Raw genomic sequence first — 22,934 nt, 5'->3', positions numbered from 1 at the left:
AATCTCATAGAGGATCCTGGTGGGCTACAATCCAGGGGGTCACAAAGAGTCGGACATGACTGAGTATACAGGAGCACTCATTCTTTGCTGGTGGGAATGCATTGTGGAAGACAGCTTGTCAATATAAAATTAAACATACCATTACCATGTAATCCAGTAACTGTACCCCTTAGGATTTACCCAAAAAAGTTGAAAACTTATGTCCACACAAAATCCTATACGTGGATGTTTGCATGCTGTGCGTGCTAAGTTACTTTATTCATGTCCAACTCTTTGCAACGTTATGGACTGTAGCCCACCAAGCTACTCTGTCCATGGGATTCTCCAGGCAAGAATACTGGAGTGGGTTGCCGTGCCCACCTCCAGGAGATCTTCCCGACCTGGGGACTGAACTTACATCTACCTGCATCTTCTGCATTGCAGGCAGATTCTTTACCCACTGAGTCACCTGGGAAGCCACGTGGATGTTTACTGCAGCTTTATTCATAAGTGCCAAAAGTTGGAAGCAAACAAGATGCCCTTCGGTAGACGAATGGATTAGCAAGCTGTGGTACATGCAAACAAGGAATCTTATGTAGCAGTAAAAAGACATCAAACCATGAAAAGGCAAGGAAGAAATTTCAGGGCATATTTCTAAGTGAAAGATGCCAACCTGAAAAGCTACATACTGTATGATTCTGACTATGACGTTGGAAAAGGAACACTATGGAGACAGTAAAAAGAGCAGGGATTGCCAGTGATGAGGGGTAAGTGGGGGGATGAATAGAGTATAGAGGATTTTTTAGGGTAATGAGACTGGCCAAGACTAGGGTATTAGATTGGCCAAGAAAACCCAAATGAATTTTTTGGCCAACCCAATATTCTGTATGATAGTACAACAATGGATACGTGTCATTATGTCATTATGCTAAGTCGCTTTTGTTATGTCTGATTCTTTGCAACCCTATGAACTGTAGCCTGTCAGGCTCCTCTGTCCATGGGAGTCTCCAGGCAAGAATACAAGAGTGGGTGCCATGCCTCCCTCCAGGGGATCTTCCCAACCCAGGAATCAAACCCGCGTCTCTTACGTCTCCTGCATTGGCAGATGGGTTCTTTACCACTAGCACCACCTGGGAAGCGTACATGTCATTATACATTTGCTCAAACCCACAGAACGCGCAACACAAGGACTGAACTGTAATGTAAACCAGGGACTTGGGTGATTATGATGTATCAATGTAGGTTCATCAATTGTAACAAATGGACCTCTGTGGTGGGAGATGCTGATAATGAGGAAGTTGTGCCTGTGTGGGGAGATGGAGTAAATGAGAACTTGCTCTACTTTCTGTTCAGTTTTGCTGTGAACCTAAAATTGCTATCAACCACAGTGATTTCCAAACTTTCTTGACTCTAAGAAAGTCACTTTACATCATAACTCAGAATGAACACAGTCTTACAGCAGAAGTCTCCCAAAATAACCCTTCCTGACAAACACTGATACTTTGAAATTTCTCTTCCCTTCTACTTCGTTTCTTCTTTTTTTTTAATGTTTCTTATGACCTTCTAAATGGATCTTGTGAGCCACTAATGAGTCACTATCCACAGTTTGCAAAGCTCTAATTACATGCAAGAAAGGATAGCTTAACACCAGGCAAAAGTGGAGGGGATGGACCCAAACAATATTCTTTCATACCAAATACATTTTTTTTTGTATTTTAATGTTTTAATTGAAACATACTTGATTTACAATGTTGCGTTGGTTTCACGTATACAGCAAAGTGATTCAGTTATACATACATAAATATCTAAGTTTTTCAGATTCTGTTCCCTATAAGGAAACATTGAGTATCGTTCCCCGTGCTAGAGTAGGTCCTTGTTGGTTATCTATTTTATATATCAGTTCAGTTCAGTCGCTAGGTCGTGTCCGACTCTTTGTGACCCCATGGGCTGCAGCATGCGTGGCCTCCCTGTCCATCACCATCTCCCAGAGTTCACTCAAACTCATATCCATTGAGTCAGTGATGCCATCCAGCCATCTCATCCTCTGTCGTCTCCTTCTCCTCCTGCCTTCAATCTTTCCCAGCATCGGGGTCTTTTCTAGTGAGTCAGTTCTTCGCATCAGGTGGTCAAAGTATTGGGGTTTCAGCTTCAGCATCAGTCCTTCCAGTGAATATTCAGGACTGATTTCCTTGCAGTCCAAGGGACTCTCAAGAGTCTTCTCTAACACCACAGTTCAAAAGCATCAATTCTTCAGCACTCAGCCTTCTTTATAGTCCAACTCTCACATCCATACATGACTACTGAAAAAACCATAACTTTAACTAGAATGATCTTTGTTGGCAAAGTAATGTCTCTGCTTTTTAATATGCTGTCTAGGTTGGTCATAGCTTTTCTTCCAAGGAGTAAGTGTCTTTTAATTTCATGGCTGCAGTCACCATCTGCAGTGAGTTTGGAGCCCCCCAAAATAGTCTCTCACTGTTTCCATTGTTTCCCCATTTATTTGCCATGAAGTGATTGGACCGGATGTCATGATCTTAGTTTTCTGAATGTTGAGTTTTAAGCCAACTTGCTCACTCTCCTCTTTCACTTTCATCAAGAGGGTTTTTAGTTCTTCTTTGCTTTCTGCCATAAGGGTGGTGTCATCTGCATATCTGAAGTTATTGATATTTCTCCTGGGAATCTTGATCCCAGCTTGTGCTTCCTCCAGCCCAGCATTTCACATGATGTACTCTGCATGTAAGTTAAATAAGCAGGGTGACAGTATGCAGCCTTGATGTACTCCTTTCCCTATTTGGAACCAGTCTGTTATTCCATGACCAGTTCTATCTGTTCCTTCTGACCTGCATACAGATGTCTCAGGAGGCTGGTCAGATGGTCTGGTGTTTCCATCTCTTTAAGAATTTTCCACAGTTTGTTGTGATCCACACAGTCAGTCTTTGGCGTAGTCAATAAAACAGAAGTAGATGTTTTTCTGGAACTCTCTTGCTTTTTTGATGGTCCAGTGGATGTTGACAGTTTGATCTCTGGTTCCTTTATATATAGCAGTGTATATATGTTAATCCCAGACTCCTAATTTATCCCTCCCCACTTTCCCTCTTTGGTAGCCATAAGTGTGTTTTCTATGTTTGTGGGTCTGTTTCTATTCTGTATACAAGTTTATTTAATACTGAATACATTGTGCTTAATGAAAACATCCTAGTCTGCTTTAAAAAAAAAATCTGACAGGTGGAGAGTGTGCCATGGATAGGCACAGATAGGGAAAGCTAATTCTGTGGGACTAATTTCATTAATTCTTTCACTCATTCAACAAATCTGTGCTGGGAGCCGGGATGTCGGCTACAGTGGTGTGCTGGAGCTCTCTCCTAGCAGCTGGCAAGAACTGATTGGTGAATTTTTCAGGAATTTTGGTTGAAATCACATTGGTGGCTTGAAATTTCCCATGGTGGGAGATTTTACACTGTGGAAATCAGCAAATGCTATCAATCAGTACTCAAACCCCTCAATTTTGCCCGAGATCCCATTGTTAAACATTCATGAGCACACTGGGGGTCAGCAGTGACCAAGACCTGGTCCCCATACAGACAGAGCTTATGTTCTACAGAAGGTAGCGTGAGGAGCGTGGTTTACAGAAATAAGGACAAAAATAAAAGAAACATGATAAATGCTATGAAAGGAAAAGTTTAGGAATTCATGAGAGCATACACAAGGGGGCTCCAAAAAGTCTTCCCTGGAGACGTGAAATTTGATCAGAGACTTGAAGGATGGTGGGATTTAACTAGACAAAACATGCAAGGAAAAGCATTTTCGGGGAGCAGGTGGTGTGGTAGAGCACCTGGTGTGGTGGACATAGAGCCAGCTCGCCCGTGACCATAGGGGGCAGAATGAGGACTGTCAGATGGCAATATAAGGACGCTGCTTTCGACCAAAATTAAGACTGTCTTCCTTGACCAGCCAGAAGCATGACTCCTTCCATTCTGCCTCGTAAGACATTGCTCTTGGCTAACCTGTACCAGGGGAATCAGGGGATGTGACTTTTGCCACACATGAGCAGTCCTCAGTCACTGTTGTCACGATGTTATGGGCATTCCTTTCCAACTGATGCTTCTTACTTAGTGTGTAAGCTTGAGGTGATTGCCTAAGCTCTCCACATTAATAAAACATGGGGGCCATTTTGGTATCCACCTCCTAGGGTTGTTCTGAGGATTATAAGAGATAATACATGTAGTATATTATCTGGCACATAATAAGTGCTCAATAAAGTTAGCTGCCACCGTTAGTGGAATCTCCAGCCTCCCTGCTGCTGCTGCTGCTGCTAAGTCACTTCAGTCGTGTCCGACTCTGTGTGACCCCATAGATGGCAGCCCACCAGGCTCCCCCGTCCCTGGGATTCTCCAGGCAAGAACACTGGAGTGGGTTGCCATTTCCTTCTCCAATGCACGAAAGTGAAAAGTGAAAGTGAAGTTGCTCAGTCCTGTCTGACTCTTCCTGACCCCATGGACTGTAATCTACCAGGCTCCTCCGTCCATGGGATTTTCTAGGCAACAGTACTGGAGTGGGGTACCATTGCCTTCTCCTACTCTCCCCTCAAATGATACATCTTAGATATGAGGCAAGTTTAAACAAGTTCTTTTGCTGAGAGATTAATTTATTAGTTTTTACCCTGTTGCCAGCATCAGAACCCTATGTTCAAATAGACTTAAACAAAATAACGACAAAGGAGATGGAACTTACTGGTACACTAAAAAGTCCCGATGTGTTTGACTTCAGATGTAGTTGGATCCAGGTGCTCGGAGGACCACACTATTCCTTTTCCCTGCTCAATGTGACTCTGTGTTGACCTCCTTCTCAAGCTGATTCCTCCCGGCTGGGAGAAACAATGGCCCTTGGCAGTTTCAGGATCAGCTCCTATCAGCTGAGGAACGCAGACAAAACAACAGCAAAGGCCCCCAGAATTGCCTCATTTGTCCAGCATAAACACACACCCATCTCAGAAACAGTGACAATGGCCGGAGGTACAGCTGGCTGGGCACAGTGCATATGCCCATTCCTGGAGGTGGGAAAGAGGGCCATACACAAAACCGTAGGAGCTGAACATGTGGGTAAGGATTCCCCGAAGGAAAATATGGGTGCTGTTACCCAAAGAGGAGAGAATTGTTGTTGGGCAGGGGGAATACAAAAGTTATCCCCTACAGTTGAATAGACATCTGCTTGGAGGACTCAGGGCTTCCCAGGGGGCGCTAGTGTTAAAGAACCCTATGATGGATGCAGGGGCTTCCCTGATAGCTCAATTGGTAAAGAATCTGCTTGCAATGTAGGAGACTTGGGTTCGATTCCTAGGTCAGGAAGATCCCCTGGAGAAGGAAATGGCAACCCACTCCAGTATCCTTGCCTGAAGAATCCCATGGACGGGGGAGCCTGGTGGGCTGCCATCTATGGGGTCGCACAGAGTCGAACATGACTGAAGCGACTTAGCAGCAGCAGCAGGGAGGTTGGAGATTCCACTAACGGTGGCAGCTAACTTTATTGAGCACTTATTATGTGCCAGATAATATACTACATGTATTATCTCTTATAATCCTCAGAACAACCCTAGGAGGTGGGTACCAAGATGGCCTGCATGTTTTATTAATGTGGAGAGCTTAGGCAATCACCTCAAGCTTACACACTAAGTAAGAAGCATCAGTTGGAAAGGAATGCCCATAACATCGTGACAACAGTGACTGAGGACTGCTCATGTGTGGCAAAAGTCACATCCCCGATTCCCCTGGTACAGGTTAGCCAAGAGCAATGTCTTGGCTAAGAGTCAGGTACGACTTAGCGACTAAATCACCAATGCAGGAGGCTTAAGACGTGCAGATTCAATCCCTGGGTCAGGAAGATTCCCTGGAGTAGGAAATGGCAACCCACTGCTGTATTCTTGTCTAGAGAATCCCATGGACAGAGGGGCCTGGCAGGCTACAGTCCGTGGGGTCACAAAGAGTTGGACATGACTGAAGCAATTTAACACACACGGAGGACTCAAGGGCATGAGTTTATCCACCTTTCTTGCCTCCTTGAACCACATCAGGGAAGGGAGCCACCCAAGCTGTGCTCTTGGGAAGGTAGGGGTCAGGAGGGAAAGACTCTCTTTCTTGCTCATTCTTTTCTCAATCTTCCGCCTATAATCCCCTTTTCAGACTTTGAATTTGGTATTCCTCCTCTCTTCCCTGTGAAATTCTATCCTCCTGTTTATTTTTTGGATCGAGGCTTCAGTCAGATGCTACTAGAAGCTCTCCTCTGACAGTTCTCCTCCTTCCAGTGGATGAGGCCCGCGTTTCAGAGTTTGGATTCACCAGAGAAGCAGGTGATAGGTGAATATCTATGAAGGAACTTGTATCTGGATTTGATCTTATCTAATCTGGGGAGATGAAACAGTCTCCATCAAGGTATTATCTTTGAATGACGCTCAAACCTGAGGTCCACAGGGCAGGTAGTCAGGAAGAAAGATAGATGTCAAGTTGATGAGGGTAAGAATAAGCTGGAACACAGAGCCCAGGCTGGACTCCATGAGGATGGGCTGAACCCCTTGCCCATTCTTGTCACCTCTGATGACCTTGGTGTTGTGGGTATCCTGCTGGAGTCAGGGCCCTTTGTGCCTGCGCGCTCCGTCCTGTCCGCCTCTTTGTGACCCCATGGACTGCAGCCCCAGGCCCTTCACCATGGGGCTAAACACACACCTGGAGGGATTTCCCTGGTGGTCCTGTGATTAAGAATTCACCTTCCAATGCAAGAGACCCTGTTTGGGGAACCAAGATCCCGCATGCCGTGCGGTGATGAAGCTGCGACTATGGAAGCCCTCTCACTCTAGAGTCCTCGCCACAACTAGAGAGAAGCCATGCACCACAGCTAAGACCCGATGCAGCCAAATAAGTAAATAAATATTTTTAAAACAAAGAAAAGCAAAAAAACACACACCTGGCCCAGAAGGAAGGAGGATTCAGAGGAAGGTGGAGCAGTGGCAGGACTAACAAAGTGAGCCAGCAGAAAAGAGATAGCATTAGGAGATGCTAAATGGAGGCTACTTCCCCTCTCCCCACTGCGTCCTTAAGTCTCCCATAGGAATCTCTCCTGTGGCTGAAAAAGGAATTCTGGGAAGTGTAGTTCTAATCTAAGTGAGTCATATTACAAAGCTGCCACGGTCTATGTCAGCTTGCACTTATGCATTTCTTTAAACCATATTTAATCTCCAAATAGAGTAATAAGAGAGTCAGGCTTTTAGCTAAAATTAACTACAGTTTACCATCCAAGCTTTCCCCTGGATGAGCCTTCAACAGACTCCAGAGTTCCAAAATAGCTGTGTCAGACAGAGCCTGCCAGCGCAATGTTGTCCGGATGGGAGACAGACAGATTGCTGCTGTTTTATACTCCACCATCTTCCAAGAATCCTCCCGAGGTTTCTTTTTGGGGTGAAGAAAATGTCCAAAATCGATGGTGGTGGTGGTTGTACATATCTGTGAATATACTAAAAATTACTATTTTTGTTGTTTTAATTTTATTGAAGTATATTTGATTTACCATGTGTTAGTTTGAGGTGTATACCACAATGATTCAGATATATCTATACGTGGATATATATAGATACATATTTTCAGATTATTCTCGCTGAGAGGTTATTGCGAAATACTGAGTATATTTCCCTGTGTTATCCAATAGGTCCTTGTTGATTATCTATTTCGTATATAGTAGTGTGATACTAAAAATTATTGATTTGTACACTTTAAAGATGTGAATTGTCTGACAGGTGAATTATACCACAATAAAGCTGTTACAAAAAAAGAACAAAATGTTGCTCTTTCCTTGAAGGAAGCAGTTCAATGAAATCAACCACCTCCACCTGGTTTATCCTCTTGAGGAATGAAAGTAAAGTGAAAGTGTTAGTTGCTCAGTGGTCTCTGACTTTTGCAACCCTATGGACTGTAGCCTGCCAGGCTCCTCTGTCCATAGAATTCTCCAGGCAAGAATACTGGAGTGGGTATGCCCTTCTCCAGGGGATCTTCCCAACTCAGGTATTGAACCTAGGTCTCCTGTACTGCAGGCAGAGAGACTCTTTACGCTCTGAGCCACCAGGGAGCGAATGGTGCCATATAAGGGTTCACTGCTGGTCTCTGCTGCTGGCAGATGGAGCACTTGTCAGTGGTGGCAGCTGGACTAGCCTTGGTAAGGGGAAGTTCTTATTGCTGAGCCTGTGTACAGCCTCCATTGCTGCCATACTGGCCTCCCACGAGCTGATGTAGATCCATACTTCTGGACATCTCTCCTTCCAGTCAAATGGACCACCAGATGCAACGCTCAAATTTCTGTCCTCTGGGAAAATTTCCCTTTAACCCTGTCCTTCAGGGGTGTCCCAGAATGGGGCTATATAGCTGCCCACTTTGGGGTGGTCCTTGCACGCCCAGCAGCACTGTATGTAAACCAGGTCTGAGTTTTTTTCTCCCTCTGTCAGCTGATCACAGGGAACGCCCCATGAGCCATCAATGTCTTTTGAGAAACAGAAGACAATGAATCAGACATCTGAGCAACTTCCTCATGCAAATTACTTGTGCCTCCAGGACCTGCTAGAGCCCAGCCTTGTATAAACCACTTCCACGGAGTGTTGCTGTGCACACCCAGCGTTATGGCTTGTTGGATCAGACAACGCACAGATAATGACGAATAGCTCAGATTACAGGGCATCTTGGCACCTGTGATCAAGCATTCAGTCTCTACTAAAGCCCAGTAGAAAGCGTAAAACTCTCAAAAGTAGAGTGATTAGGACTTCCCTGGGGATACAATGGCTAGCAATCCCTGGGGGTACAATGGCTAGCAATCCACCTGCCAATGCAGGGGAAGTGACAGTATTAGTCGCTCAGTTGTGTCAGACACTATGCGACCCCTTGGGCTGTAGCCCACCTGGTTCCTCTGTCCATGGATTGCTCCAGGCAAGAATAATGGAGCAGGTAGCCATTTCCTTCTCCAGGGGACAGGGGTTCCATTCCTGGCCCAGGAAGATCCCACATGCCTCGGAGCAGCTAAGCTCTCTTGGTGCAACCACTGAAGCTCATGTGCCTAGAGCCAGTGCTCCCACCACAAGAGAAGCCACGCTTGAAAAGCCTGTGTACCACAAGGAAGAGTACCCCTGCTTGACGCAACTGGAGAAAGCCTGTGTGCAGCAATGAAGACCCAGTGCAACCAAAAGTAAATAATTTTTTTTTTAAGTAGAGTGGTTTTTTTCAGTGAATGACATGACTTCCTTCCAAATCTTCTAGGTCTACACTGTGATTCTGCAGGTGGAGGCTGCCAAAATCTCCATCAGCATCCCTATTTTCCACCAACACATCAAACACCATCATATCAGCCTGAATCTGTGGCTGAGCTTTCTCCTGAGCATGCATGCTCAGTCGCTCAGTCGTGTCCAACTCTTTGCGACCTTAAGGACTGTAGCCTGCAAGCCTCCTCTGTTCATGGGATTTTCCGGGTGAGAATACTGGAGTGGGTTGCCATTTCCTTCTATAGGGGACCTTTCTGACTCAGGGATCGAGCCCGCATCCCTGGAGTGGATTATTTACCACTGAACCACCAGGGATGCCCTCTCGTGTTCGGGATCCCACTCAAAACTGAGCTTTTCAGGTCGCTCAGTAAATGAATCACACAACAAGTGAGATATCTGTTGACTCCAAAATCCGAAGGGGCTCCCGGGGTCTTTGCCTCTTTCTGAGTGTGAGAAGGGGCCAGGAGCAGCAACTCTTCCTCCTGCTCCAACATGCCTCAAGTCACTGGATCCTAAGAACTTTCACTCAAGCGACAGACCCCTGAATTTTTGTGGGTGGGATTGGTTTCCCACCTCTAGCATGTGAATGTCTTTCAATAGTGTCTAAAGAGGTGGCTACTTCTTGTTCGTCAGATCCAATCATCATAATATCATCAATGTAACAGATCAGCATGAAATCTTGTGGAAAAGGAAGAGAAAGTGAGTTCAAAGCATATTATGATACAGAACTGGAGCATCCTTGCGGGGGGACAGTGAAGGTGGATTGCTGCTTTTGCCAACTGAAAAACAAGCTTCGTCTTTCTTTACTTCCTTTACCAACAGGTGTCAATTAAAAAGCATTTTCCAGATCGATAACTGCAGACTAGATCCCAGGAGACGTGCTGATGGTTCCAGCAACAAAACTCCCTTCCAGAACAGCAGCTGCAACTGGTTGCTGTTGTTGCGCAGTTGCCCAGTCATGTCCGACTCTTGAGACCCCATGGGCTGCAGCACACCAGGCCTCCCTCTCCCTCACCATCTCCCGGAGTTTGCCCGAGTTCATGTCCATTGCATCGGTGATACCGTCCAGCCACCTCACCTTCTGATGCCCTCTTCTTCTGCCCTTGATCTCTCCCAGCATCAGAAACTTTTCCAATGAGTCGTCTGTTCGCATCAGATGACCGAAATACTGGAGCTTCAGCTTCAGCATCAGCCCTCCCAGCAAATATTCAGGGTTGATCTCCTTTAAGATTGATTGGTTTGATCTCCTTGCTGTCCAGCGGGCTTTCAGGAGTCTTCTTCAGCACCATAGTTTGAAGGCATTAAATCTTTGACATTCTGCCTTCTTTATGGTCCAGCTCTCACAACCATATGTGACCGCTGGGAAGACCATAGCCTTGGCTATACGGACCTTTGTCAGCAGGATAATGTCTCTGCTTTTCAACACTCTGACTAGGTTTGTCATCACTTTCCTGCCAAGAAGTAATCATCTTCTGATTTCATGGCTGCAGTCACTGTCCACAGTGATTTTGGAGTCCAAGAAGAGGAAATCTGTCACCACTTCCACCTTTTCCCCTTTTATTTGCCATGTAGTAATGGGGCTGGATGCCACGATCTTAGTTTTCTTAATATTTAGTCTTAAGCAGGCTCTTTCACTCTCCTTCACCCTCATCAAGAGGCTCTTTAGTTCCTGGATGGCTCTAGCAACAAAACTCCCTCTGCAACAGAAGCTGCAATTGGTTAAGTCTCTGATAATTCACTGCCATTCTTTAATGACCCATTTACCTTCTTCACTGGCCAGATAGGCAAGTTGAATGGGGATGTGATAGGAATCACTACGCTTGTATCCTTAAGGTCTTCAATGGTGGTGCCATTCTCTGCAATCCCTCCAACAATGTGGTATTGTCTTTGGCTTAGTGTTTTTATAGGTACAGAGAGTGCCAGTGGCTCCTGCCTGGCTTTTCCTATGATAAGATCCCTCATCCATGGGTCAGGGAATCAATGTTGGGATTCTTCTAGTTGCTCCAGATGTCTATTTCAATGATGCATTTCAGCTTTGAAGAAATATCTAGAAGGTGGATTCAGGAACCAGTTAGGCCTTCTGTGAGAAGTCTGTGCCCCCAGATTCCACTAATCATCTGACCAGAGCAATGCTTTGGGATCCTAGGAATTAGAGTCAGTAATCACTGTGTCCAGTAATCCTTAGAAAGTTTGATTATTTCCTTTTGCACACAGCTCCCCTGGTAGCTCAGATGGTAAAGAATCTGCCTGCAATGCAGGAGACCTGGGTTCAATCCCTGGGTTGGGAAGACCCCTGGAGAAAGGAAAGGCTACCCACTCCAGTATTCTTGCCTAGAGAATCCCATGGACAGAGGAACCTGGAGGGCTATAGTCCATGGGGTCGCAAGGAGTTGAACGTGACTAAATGATTAACACTATTGCACAAGCTCCTGGTGAGTAGACACAGGTCTCTGTGGAGAAGACTGGAAGGAAGGTTAACAGCATACATTTTTGGCAGTGTAACAGGGCCCTTCTTCAAGGAGTCACCTCTCCTTTGATCAAGGGCTCAAGTGTGGGAAGTGATTAAGGGTTTGTGACTCTCTGTTTTGGCCATTCAGGTTAGGCTTCTGTTCACCAAACCCAGAACTCCTCCACTTAGTCAGATCAAGCAAGACTTAACTTAGTAGGTTCCCCACTTATTTCATGTCTACAGGTACTGCTGTGATAAGCTAGTGAATGCTGAAGACCTCTTTCAGTCACACTGTGCTCCTTACTGTTTTGGCTTCACTATTCACTATGGTAACCATGCCCATCTTATCTTTGGCGTATAACTGCCACCAGGACCCATGCTACCTCTGGGTTCTAGTATGTCTATTGCTTTGAGAGGTCCCACTTAATCATAGCTATTTCCACTAGAATTTCTTTCTGACCTACAAAGAAGCACCACCCCAGAGCTCCTCAAGGATGTTCAGACTCTCCATCATGAATTTATTTCTGACAGCTATGGTGAAAGTTGCATCCCCTTGACCCTCCAGATGCGTGTGGGTATACAAGTCTTAAATGACAAAGCCACTTAACGTTTCAATCTGCCTAAGCCTGTGTGGTTTTCCCCCCAGTTTTATTGAGGTGAGTGCCTGCATGCTAAGTTACTTCAATCGTGTCAGACTATTTCTGATTCTATGGACCTATGTAGACCACTAGGCTCCTCTGTCCATGGAATTTTCCAGGTAAGAATACTGGAGTGGTTGCCACTTCCTACTTCAAGGGATATTTGTGATCCAGGGATTACACTCACCTTAACGTCTCTTGCATCTCTGCCATTGGCAGGCAGATTCTTTACCACCTCCGCCACCTGGGAAGCCCTTTTATTGAGGTATGAAAGTGAAAGTGAAGCCGCTCAGTTGTGTCCGACTCTTTGTGACCCCAGGGACTATAGCCTACCAGGCTCCTCTGTCCATGGGATTTTCCAGGCAAGAGTACTGGAGTGGGTTGCCATTTCCTTCTCCAGAGAATCTTCCCGACCCAGGGATCAAATCCGGGTCTCCTGAGTTGCAGGCAGATGCTTTACCATCTGAGCCAGCAGGGAAGCCCTTATTGAGGTATAACTAACAAATAAAAACAGTCTATGATTAAAGTGTACAATATGGTGTCCTGATAGATACGTATACAAAATGTGAAATAATTAGCTAATTAGCATTTCCATCATCTTACATCAGTCACTGCAGTTCAGTCACTCAGTCCTGTCCGACTCTTTGCGATCCTATGGACTGCAGCATACCAGGCTTCCCTGTCTATCACCAACTCCCGGAGCTTGCTCAGATTCATGTCCTTCGAGTCGGTGATGCCATCCAACCATCTCATCCTCTGTTGTCTCCTTCTCCTCCTGCCTTTAAACTTGCCCAGCATCACCTCATATAGTCACCCTTTTTTTTCCTCTGTGGATGAGAACACTAAAGATATATTCTGTTAACAAATTTCAGTATTACTCTAATAAACACAGTATCATTAACTATAATCACCACACTGTATACTAGATTTCCAGAATTTATCCCTCTTTTATAACTAAAATTTTATGCCCTTTGACCAACACCTCCCCGTTTCTCTCACTCTTCAATTCCTGGCAACCACCACCCCACTCTCTGCTTGACGTTTTTAGATTCCACTTAGAAGTCATATCATGCAGTATTTGTCTCTTTGTGTCTGGCTTCTTTTATTAGCATAGTGTCCTCCAGGTCCTAAGCCTTGGGATATCATCCCCCACAGCAGGGGTCAGCAAACTGCCGTTCAGGGGCCACCTCTAGCCCACAGTCTTTGTATGTCCTGCAGGCTAAAAGGGGTTATTACATTTTCAGTTGAAATTAAAATCAAACAAATAATATTTTGTACCATTTCAAAAAATGATACCAGCTGCCTGTTGCAGTGTTCATAAATCATATTGGAACACAGCCATGCTTATCCATTTACAGGTCATCTTTGGCTGCCTTCCAGCTATGACAGGAGAATTTGAATAGTCACAACTGACACTGGCCTGTGAAACCTAAAACACGTACTATCTGGCCTTTGACAGAAGAAGTTTGCCAACTCATGCTCTGCGGGTACCAAGGAACTTCTGACATTTCCACCCAGGATAGGCCATCTTCGGGAACATACACCAAGCCAACTGTCAGAGCAATTCCCAGCCCCTCAGCTTCAACCTCTGAATGCAGAGTCTCTGCTTAGTGGACCAATGTCAATACATTTGGTCTGAGCCACTTTGTAATCCTTCCACCTTGACGCACCTCTCTTAAGACCCATTTCCGTACATATGTTCCAGTTTTCTCTTGATATAGATTGGCAAACAGAAATTGGAGATTGTTCTGGTATTTTATCACACCTCCACATGGGTCATATTTTGATCTCATCCTTTGGGTTCTGTTGAGACTCGAGTCTAGTTATAGGTGTTGGGAGCAAGAAAAGGGAGTAGGTTCTGAGTAGGATTATCAGGGTCTTACCATGAAATTGCCTTGTGCAGACCAGTACAATAGGGCATAAGCTGCTGCTTTGGGGTAAAGAAGATGGCAGCATTAAGGGGTTGGAGGTACCCAGCCTTATTAGAATCTTCTCATACATCCTAATCCCAATTTTCAGGATCCTAGCGCTTCCCAGGTGGCTCAGTGGTAAAGAATCTGCCTGCAGTGTGGGAGACCTGGGTTTGATCCCTGGGTCGGGAAGGTCCCCTGGAGAAAGGAATGGCAATGCACTCCAGTATTCTTGTCTGGAGAATTCCATGGACAGAGGAGCCTGCAGGCTACAGTCCAAAGGGTTGCGAAGAATCAGACACAACCGAGGGACTAGCACTTTCACTTTTCAGTCTTTCCCAAGCAATGTCCTAACTTTAGCAAGAAAGACCCCATGAGGTTGGAAGTTCAATTTGTGTTATAATTCGGTCACCCACAGCATCAGACTTTAAACTTGGTCTTTAGAACTCTTGGTCCTGTGACAACGAGAAATAAGTTTCTTTTGATGCAAACTGTGCAAGCTTCCAAGTCCCTTATACAGGTCTTGACTAGGAATTTAAAGCTCTGAGCTCATCATTTCTTTTCCCCCATGTTTTCCAGCACAGTTAGAAGCAATCAACCAAACCAGCATGCTCTCTCATTTTACTGAACTGTTCTATGGAAGCAAATGTGGAGTCACCCAGAACCTTGTTTCCTGTAGAAGCTGATACAGGAAACTACAAGCATTGATCTGAGTAACTGCTCTGCTACTTCATGCCTCGGACTTCAGCGGCCCATTTTTCGCTGGAATCAGGGTCATTAACAACTTCAAATCTGATTAGATCAGAGATCCAATTTCGGAAAAACCCAAAACTCATCCTTTAGGGCCTGTTCTTCTGGAACCACTTGTAGATCCAATTCTGTATCAGCAAAGCAAAACCACTGATACATACACACGCGTGCATGCATGCACGCGTGCACACACACACACACACACACACACACACACTCATGATTTGTTATAGGGATTTCACCTTCCCCCCTTGTGGGAACTGAGCTAGCTGTCTCTGCAAGGCTGCTGTGTTTGGTGCTGGAACTTGAAATTCTTGGTGTAGAATGGGCAGATAGATATTAAGTCAGGGAGAGCGAGAACGATCTGAAATCCACAAGGGTGGACGGAACACCATCATTCTTTATTTTTCAAATTTATCAAAGTATAGTTGATATACAAAGTTGTGTTAATTTCTGCTAACAACGAAGTGGCTCAGTAAAAAAAATATATATATTTACACACACACATATATTCTTTTTCATATTCTTATCCATTATAGTTTATCACAAGTTATTGAATGTAGTTTCCTGTGCTACACAGTAGGACTTTATTATTTATCCAGTCTAAACACCTGTTTATCCTGTCTAAACTCCTGCACCTGTTAATCCCAAACTCCCGGTCTTTCCTTATCCCACCTCCCTCCCCTTTGGCCACCATGAGTCTGTTCTCTACGTCTGTGAGTCTTTTCTGTTGTGTAGATGAATTCATTTGTGTCCTATTTCAGATTTCACACAGAAGTGATATCTTATGGTGTCTTTGTCTTTCTGACTCACTTAAGTCAGTGTGATAATCTCTAGTCCATCCATGTTGCTGCAAATGACACTGTTTCATGCTTTGCTTATGGCTGAGTAGCATTCCATTTATATATATGTTCATACACGTACATATATACACACACACACGCATCCTCTTTATCCATTCTTTTGCCGATGGGCGTGTAGGTTGCTTCCGTGTCCTGGCTATAGGAAATAGTGCTGCTATGAACATAAGGGTGCGTGCATCTTTTTGAATAACAGTTTTATCCAGATATACGCCCGGGAGTGGGATTGCTAGATCATATGGCAGCTCTATTTTTAGTTTTTTGAGGAAATTCAATACTGTTCTCCAGAGTGGTTGCACCAATTTACATTTCCACCAATAAGGTAGGAGGTTAATCGCATCATTCTTGTCACCTCTGACCTGGGTGGCAGAGCCAGGGCCGCTGATCACAGGGCTAAACAGACACCTGGCCCAGGAGTTGGATCTGGGAGGAACAGGAGCACTCACAGGCCCTTTTGCTGCCTGACATCAAAGAGATGAATGGGCAGGTCAGTGACAACCAGTTTGAGCTGCAAAACAGCTATTGCCGTCATCTCCACCCAGCAGCCCTCCCTGGACGTCTCTCGTGGCCCACCCTCACCAGAAGCACACAGGGAAGGGGAGGACTCTGGAATATGTAGGTTAACCTTGCCAAGTGGACACGTCACAAAGCCACTCAGAGAGTTTTTGAAATCCTGCTTAATCTCCCACCAGCAGAAGCCAGAGTTCAGTCACTCATCAGCCTCTTCAGAGGCAGCACCCCTGCCTGAAGCAAGCATTTGGAGGACGCTCCTGGTGCCCAAGAAAAGCACAGTCTAGTCTCACATGAGCAGAGTAGATCTCTTCCAGTTACTGTGACTTGGCCTTACTTCTCCCAGAACCCGAAGCTCATCAGTATTGTACTCAGGAGCCTGGCTGTGTGACAAGAACGACTGCATTAGCTCTTGGCAAGAAACCTCGCCCCTGATGTCAGAGTAGAGGGTGAGGCTTCAGCTCAGATACTACACAGCAGAAAGAGGCGTCGGGCCAGAAAGGGTGCAGGCAGCAGATAACAGCTTTTAGGGGAGCCCTGGGGCACTAGTGGAGAGGTTTCTGGGTGTCTTTTCCGAGTCTGAGACCCAGTGCTGCGGTCTCCCAGAGGTTTCAGCAGACCCCAGTCTTAAGAATTGCCTTCTCTCTCTTTTTGCTTTGTTTTGTTTGATGTGGACCATTTTTAAAGTCTATTGAATTTGTTACAATGTTGCTTCTGTTGTTTATGTTCTGATTTTTGTTTGTGGGTTGGTTTTGTTGGGCTGTGAGGCGTGCAGGATCCTAGTTCCCTGATGGATCAAACTTGAACCGCCCAAACTGGAAGGTGAAGCCTTAATCGCTGGACGGCCAGCAAAGTCCCCCTCTCTTTTTATATTTGAATTAAAATTGCTTGAGCTCCTATCCCTCAACTTGTTGAGAATGAGAAGCTCCACCTCCTTCTCACCATCTCCACAAATTCCTCCAGGCTATCGTTTTCCTTGATGGTATTCAGGGTGCTGTAGACTCAGCTGAAAGACCACATTTCCCAGTTTCTTTTTGCTGATAGAAGTGGCCGATCGGAAGTAAGTATTAATGGAAGCCTTTGGGTGGGGATCCTGAAAAGACTCTTTTAAAGGAGCTGATTCATCTAGCGGTGAGTGGGCAGATCAGTGACAACCAGTGTGAGCCCCAAAACAGCTGTTGCTCTAATCTTCACCCCACAATTCTCCCAGTAGAACATCTCTCATGGCCCACCCTAACCAGAAGCACATGGGGAAGGGGAGGATTCTGGAAATATGGGTTAACCTGTCCAAGTGGTTAACCCCAATTATTTCTTTTCCTCTTGCTTTTTTTTCCTGGAATATGGTGTGATGGCTGAGGCTCCTGCAGTCATTTTGTGATCTTGAGGATTAGAGCCACATTCTAAGGATGACAGAACAGTAAATCAATAGGAGCCTGGTCCCTCAAGACATCAAGGAACCCCTTCCGCAGCCTTGGACTATGTGCTCCAGAGTTCTGTTATGTGAGACAGAAATAAATTACCTTGTTTACATCACTGATGTTTCTGGCTTATGTCTCTTGCAACAGTTTCTGTTTTCAGAATTCTTGCCATGTGAGATAATAAACTTCCTGTGCAGCAAGCTATATTACTGTTCAACAATACCCAGTTTCCTCCCTATAAGAAGGTTGTAGTTTCCTGCTCTCTCGACCGCCTCTATAGTCTTATGATTTGTTTTGGCCAAGAAATCTGAGCAAAAATGATGAGTATCTCTTCCTGGCAGAAGCTACAAGAGCCAGTATGTATTTCCTCTTGTCCTCTTTTCTTTCTGTCAATGATAAGTAGGAATATTTCTATAATAGCTTCTCCATCAGTTTAGGTCACATTATAGCTATTGGCTGACCCATGATGGACATGCAATGTAAGTGAGAAAAAGAATCTTCATTGTTGAAAGTCACTGAGATTTTGAGATTGTTTATTACTGTCAAATTTAAGGAAAAAATGGGCTGGCTTGATACAAGGGATTAGCAGCTGACGCGTTTTTTGAAAAGGGTGGTGGGAAAAGAAAAGGCTAGTGGAGTGGGTTCTAGGCTAAGACTTTGCAAATGAATCTCAGAACATAACTGTAATGAGAAACTCATTCCTCCTTCTTGCATTTTCCTTTATTTTCATGCTACCGTCACACTTCTGATACCAAGTATGGGTTTTTTTCCCCCCTCACCAAGCAATTGTGTGTCACCAGCTAGATGTCCTACAATTCAATTCAACTCTGACATTAGCCAGAATTAATGTTGACAACACAAGTTAAGGGCTTCAGATGCCAGTCCCTAGCAGGTCCCCAGGTTACCCACAACGTGTGTCCAACTTAGTTACTAACTGGAGGTTCCCATGACTCCCCCAAATCTTCGATTCAATTGTTTCCAGAACAGTTTATGGAACTCCAGGAAACATTTACATTGACTGGTTTATTATATAATAAAGAATGTGATAAAGGATACAGATGAAGACGTGCATAAGGGAAGATCTGGAAGGGTCCTGAGCACACAGAAGCCTCTGTCCCCTTGGAATTTGGGTGCATCACTCTCCTGCTATGTTTTAATGAGTTGAAAGTTCTCTGAACCCTGTACTTTTGGGATATTTATAGAGGTTTCTTCATCATGCAGGCATAATCAACCATTAACTCAATTTCTAAGCCTCTCTCTCCTGCCCATGAGATAAGGAGTGGGACTGAAAGTTCTAAGCTTCTAACCATGGCCTGATCTTTCTGGTGACCAGCCGCCACCCAAGAGCCCACCAGGCATAGCTTCACTAGAACCAAAGACACTACTATCACTTAGGAAATTCCAAAGTCTTGAGGAGCTCCATGTCAGGAACTGAGATCAAAGACCAAATATTAGAATAAAGGATACTCTTAATGTAATTTCCTATCACTTACGAAATTAGAAGGCTTTTAGGAGCTGTGCCAGGAACTGGGAACAAATTCAAATATGTGTGTGTGTATATATATATATTCTTTGAACTGATCCACCTGGAGAGCTTCTTCCTCCATCCCAGGAGAGAGGATCTATTGTACATGCCATCTTCAGAATCTTACAGCTCCATCTCTGATCTCTGATCTAGGACCCAGAAGTCATCACAGGCCAGGATATAGCCCTTTTGTTCTCAACTTTGTTGCGTTTTGTATTCAGTAAAGTGTGATAGTAACTCAGTTGTGTATGACTCTTCAAGACCCTATGGATGGTAGCCCACCAGGCTCCTCCATTCATGGAACTATCCAGGCAAGAATACTAGAGTGGGTTGCCATTCTCTTCTCCAGGGGATCTTCTCAAGCCAGGGATTGAAACCATATCTCCTGTTCTGCAGGCAGATTCTTTTTGTCTGAGCCACCATACAGTAATCTGAAGTGTACAGTTCAGCCAATTCTGATCAATAGGTACATTCAGTTTATCTGTATCGCTGTCAGGGTGTAGAACACTTTAATCCTTCAAGAAAGTCTCCCCATATCCCTTCTCCATCAACCTCCTGCTTAGTAGTGGAGGCCACTATTATTCTGACTTCTGTTACCATCAGTTCAATTTGCTTACTCTAGAGCTTCACATAAATGGAATTATACCGTGTGGAATTATACCTATCTGGCTCCTTTCACTCATGACAATGCTTTTGAGATTCATTGATGTTGTCATGCATACCAGTAATTCTTTTCATTGCTGAATAGTGTTCCATCACTAAGTTTGCCACAGTTTGTTTCCACTCACCTATGCTGATGGACATTTAGACCATTTCTACTTCTTCGCTATTATAAATACTGCTGCTGTAAACACTTGTGTAGTACAATGCATTTCTGGACACCTGGTTTCCTTTCTCTTGGACAGATATTTAAGAATTGAATTGTTAGACCATATGTTCAATGTACATTCACCTTTTTAAAGAACTGATAGAGACTTCCCTGGTGGTTCAGGGACCCAGACTAACAAAGCAGAGGCTCCAGGCTCCATCCCTGGTCAAGGAACTGGATCCCACATGCTGCAACTAAGAACTGGCACGGCCAAATGCGGCTGCTACTGCTAAGTCGCTTCAGTCGTGTCCGACTCTGTGCGACCCCATAGATGGCAGCCCACCAGGCTCCCCCATCCCTGGGATTCTCCAGGCAAGAATACTGGAGTGGGTTGCCATGTCCTTCTCCAATGCATGAAAGTGAAAAGTGAAAGTGAAGTCGCTCAGTTGTGTCCGACTCTTAGCGACCTCATGGACTGCAGCCCACCAGGCTCCTCCACCCATGGGATTTTCCAGGCAAGAGTACTGGAGTGGGGTGCCATTGCACGGCCAAATAAATAAGTATTAAAGAACTGTTAGTTTTCTGAAGTGACTGTACTGATTTACACTCCAGTTCACAGCAATGTATGAAATTCTCCTTGCTCCACATCTGCCGCACTTGACATTGTTAGTCTTTCTAATTTTAGCCATTCTGCATGAGATGCTGTCTCATTCTTATTTTCATTTACTTTTTTGCTCATGACTAGTGATATTGAACATCTTTCCATGTGTTTATTGGCCATTTAGAAATCCTTTGTGTGTGTGTGTGTGTGTGCGTGCACACACACATATAACTGCCTCTTAATGCCCACAAAGCTAGTGACTAGATACTGGAATGATGTGGTCCCAAACTCATCACCTTGGCAACCCTCCTTACCGGCAGAAAATAGCCAATTGAGCAAAAAGATGATCGCTTTGGCCTTCCAAATTTCATATGCATGTGTGAGTGCTAAGTCATTTCTGTCATGTCTGACTCTTGGTGACCCCATGGAGCCCACAAGGCTATTCTGTCCATTGGATTTTCCAGGCGAGAATACTGGAGTGGGTTGCCATGTCCTCCTCCAGGGGAATCTTCCTGACCCAGGGATCGAACCTGTGTCTCCTGCATTGGCAGGCTGATTCTTTACCACTGAGCCACCTGGGAAACCTCCAAATTTCAGATAAGAGCCTCTAATTGGCAGAGCTGAATCTGCATCCAAAACTCCATATCATGGGCATCTTCAAAACACAGTATCAGTGTTTTCATCTCTGCCCCATGGGAAGATGGCATGGGGAGGGAATGGACACCTAACACGTAACATAATTCCCCTAGTTATGAATGAAGTAGGTCAGCTCTGCCCTACTTCTTCCTGAGAGGCAGTCAGGTGTGCCTCTGAGCTGGTGATTCCTTGAGTCCAGGCTATGCTCTAGTAGTGGCACAGAAAATGGTTTTAGGCCCCAAACAATATTAACTCACATTGAATTGCATCACAAGAATGAATTGCTTTGCGAATGTCTTTTACAAATCATTTGTTTTTGGCGGTGCTGGGCCTTTGTTGCTGCACAGGCTTTTCTCCAGCCGTGGCAAGCGGGGGCTGCTCTCCACTGTGGTATGTGGCGTCTCACTGCGGTGGCTTCTCATTGCAGCAGCTTCTCTTGGTTTCAGAGCACAGGCGCTAGGGCCCTCAGGCTCATGGGCCCAGTAGTTGCTGCTGTTGGACTCTAGAGCACAGACTCAATAGCTGTGGCCCACAGACCAGGGATTTTCCCAAATCAGTGATCGAACCCGCCTCTCCTGCATCAGCAGGTGGATTCTTAACCACTGAGCCACCAGGGAAGCCCTTGAATATCTTTTAATGATATAAGAAGACTCTGTTTGGTAGAGACAGCTAGCTTTTGTGCGCAGCTCCTGGAAGGTAATCTCTAAACCCCTGGAATGTCCTGCCTGAAAGCAGTGTCTTTCTTTACCTGGGGGCCTTGGGCCAGCTTAGACAGTTCCTAACAATGGGATGGATGGCAGCAGCTTTGGGTCACAGGTATCAGCCAGAGGGACAGGAAAGGAAGGTGACCACACAAGTGGTCAGTCATGTCTTGGTGACTGAGCTCCAGTAAAAACGTTGACACCAAATCTTGTGGGGGCTTCCCCGACTGGCAGTGTTGTTGCACACTGCTGCCAGAACTTAGCACTGTCCACTGCTCCACTGGGAGAGAACCCCTGGGAGTTTCAAGGCTGGAACTCTTCTGGTGTGTGGGTGTGTGTGTGTGTTAGTCACTTTGTTGCGTCCAACTCTGTGACTGCAGAGACTAGCCTACCAGGCTCCTCTGTCTATGGAATTCTCCAGGCAAGACTGCTGGAGTGAGTAGCCATTCCCTTCTCCAGGGGATCCTCCCAACCCTGGGATCGAAAGCAGGTCTCCTTTACTGCAGGCAGATTCTTTACTGCTTGCGCTACCAGGGAAGCCCAATAAACCATAACTGTGAGTATAATGGCTTTCAGTGAGTTCTGAGTCCTTCTAGTGAATTATTGACCCTGAAGGTGGTCTTGAGCACACCCAGCCTTGTAGTTGGCATGAAAAGTGAGGGTGGTCTTGGGCCTCCCAAGTTCAGCAGTATCTTTGGGCAGTAAGGGGACGATCACACACCTCACACCTGATGATGTCCTCCAATGCATCAGACTCTGGCCTCCAACTCAGAGCCCTCAGTCAGCAACTCAGTATCCAGCTCAAACTCAATATATCTTTTTTCTTGTCTGTCTTCACGGGATTTATCTTTATGGTTGTTTTC

Source organism: Ovis aries, chromosome 14, assembly GCF_016772045.2.
Source record: "Ovis aries strain OAR_USU_Benz2616 breed Rambouillet chromosome 14, ARS-UI_Ramb_v3.0, whole genome shotgun sequence".
In the NCBI taxonomy this organism is placed as follows: Eukaryota; Metazoa; Chordata; class Mammalia; order Artiodactyla; family Bovidae; genus Ovis; species Ovis aries.
Note: the sequence above shows the minus strand (reverse complement) of the source record.